The sequence below is a fragment of the Elephantulus edwardii genome, unplaced genomic scaffold, assembly GCF_000299155.1.
Source record: "Elephantulus edwardii isolate Elephantulus edwardi_28Jun2011 unplaced genomic scaffold, EleEdw1.0 scaffold00008, whole genome shotgun sequence".
Lineage (NCBI taxonomy): Eukaryota > Metazoa > Chordata > Mammalia > Macroscelidea > Macroscelididae > Elephantulus > Elephantulus edwardii.
In genome coordinates, this window is record NW_006399758.1 from 18,009,475 (window position 1) to 18,012,267 (window position 2,793).

Genomic DNA, 2,793 nt, shown 5'->3' on the forward strand with positions numbered 1-2,793 from the left:
AAATAAAATTAAATTTAAAAAATATAGTGCAACAATGAATGAATGAAAACCCAAAATCTCTGTAAATGTTCATTAAAATTAATAAAATTTAATAATTAAAAATTATTATACTTAGACCATCATTCATTTTAAATTCATTTTAATATAAAAATTACAGTCAAGAAAATCCAGTAGGCCAGTTCTACTGTCACATGGATTGAGCTGGAATTGACATCATTTGTACTAGCATGTATCAATGACTATTCTTGGTCCAGAAACATAACGATGAGAAAAATCAGTGTTAGTTCTCATGGAACTTAAGACAAATGAGTATATAGATGAATGCATAAAATAAACACATAAATATTCCCATCTCTATAAAGTTTCCTTCTAGAGAGGTCCAATGTATTTATGTGTTCACTAAATAACTGATTTCTCATAATTCAGTATTTATCAATATAATGATATTAAAAGGTTTATTAAGTTATCAGTCAACTAAAATATCTCTCTCTCTTTTTGTACTACAGTTTGGGGTTTTTTTTTAAATTGTGATTTTAGGGAAATTTTACAGAGGTTGGGATTTCATTCATTCATTGATGCACATTTTCCCTCTTTCCTTCTTTCCCAGTTGACTTCACAATGCATTCCTTGTTCCACTTTGTTAATTATCATACATACAATGCCTAACCAGACAGTGCTCTCAGACAGTCCTTTGCTTCATCTGTTCCAGTGCAGTGTTCATTATTCATCCACTCTTTCCCTGTTCTCCAACCCCCAACTCCTGAATCAATCCTATATTATAACAACAGTCTTATGTAGTATTTGTACTTTTCTGACTGAGATATTCCACTCAGCATCTCTATGTGCAGTGTTTCACCAGTTGATTATTTTTCAGTGCTGCTTTATATCCCATTGTGTGGATGTGCTACAGTTTTTCTATTTAGTCACTTGTTGAAGGCAGTTGGGCTGTTTCTATCCCTTCACTATTGTGAATAATGCTGCGGTACATGTGAGGGTGCATATAAAACATATTTTTTTAAAACAGCAGAAAAAATGTTATAAATGCAGCCATTAGGAAGGAAGAAACAAAAACTTATTTGGTAAATTACACAAATGGGGTTTTTTAAGTCCTGTGAAACACAGACACCCTGGTGATGTAGTAGTTTAAGTGACTGCTAAGCAAAAGATCAACAGTTCAAACCCAGCTGAACTAGTTTTACATTTCCAAATGACTGTAATTTGTTCTTCAGCTATCGTGAGTCTAATAATTTTTTTATCATTTATTTGTTAAATTTGTAGTATAGTTGGTATGGCTTTTATATTGTTGGTATGGTTTTACGTCTCAGTTTCATTCCTATATAGCTAAGATAAAATTACATAAGATGGTGTCACTATCTGCCTTTTAATAGCCATGTATATCTTATCATTTGTAAATAAGGCTCATTTTTTTATTGATTGTTTCTTTTAATCCAGTGTGCAAAATATTCATCAAAACGTTCTTCTGGCAAGCTCTGGTGGCATAGTGGCAAGAAGCTGCACTGAAATTCCAGAGGCGTGTGGTTCGAATCCACCAGATGCTCTGCTGGAGAAGGAGGAACAATCTCCTCCAGTACCAGTCAGTTCTGATTTGATGGTACACACACACAGAAAAATAAAAAGAATTTTTCAAAAATGGGGGGGGAAAGTGTTCTTGTTTTCCACGAGCTAGTTTTCTTTTATTCTGGGGTCCTCTGTCTCTTAAACACAGTAACTCTGTTTTCTTTCCCCACTGTAATATTCAACATTAGTTCAATGGTAGTTGTTTTTATTTATGCTTAATCTGGGCAAACCTCTCCAGATCTTTTGCCTTAGTTTTGGCCAGTAGACCTTTTGGAGAAAGTAAAATTCTGTTTTTATTTGCTCTGTTCCTTTCACTAGTTTGTAGGAGCTGTTGTTGTTGTGTATGGTTGAGTCAGAACAGACCCATAGCTGACCCTCCATTGGGTTTCCAGAGGCAGTCAGCTGCATGGGAGGAGATTGCTCAATTTCTCCAGTGAAGTGGCTAGTGGATTCCAACCATGTGCCTTTGGGATTCCAGCACAGCTTCTTATCACTAGCCTACCAGAGAGACTATATTATGTAATTCATTCCATGTTATAATACAACCTAAATCTGACACTTTCCTCTGAATCATATATATAACAAATTCTAGAGACACTTTATTATTCATTATTTCTACTGCTTTACAGTGGAAATAAATGTGTGATATCTTTGCATACAAGGGGGGTGGGCATTTGTGGAAAGCATATAGTAGACAATGCTTCTTAAACAAGTTCAATAATTTCTTCAAACACTTTTTAACTGTTAATATTTTGAAAGATATGACCTCATAATCACTTTGTCATCCTTTTTTACTTCACCATCTATTTTAGTCTGGATTCTCTAGAAAAACAAACCCAAAGAATATATTTCTTTTTATTAACAAACAGGTTCATCCTAGAGAGGGTGAAATCAAGCTGCTCTTTGGATGCAAGGATTCTGAAGTTTCGTCTGACATACTTTGGGCATGTTGCAAGGCGGGACCAGTCCTTGGAGAGGGACATCATGCTTGAGAGGGTGGAGGAACAGCACAAAAGAGGAAGACCCTGGATGAGATGGATTGACTCAGTGACTAGGGTAATGGCGATGGGTTTGTCAGAGAAGATAATGTTGGCTCAGGATAGAGCAGGATTTAGAGCTGTTGTACATAGTGTCACTATGAGTCACAGGTGACTTGACGGCACAAAACAACAACAGCAACATATGCCATGTATTTGTGTGTGTGTGTGTCTGTGT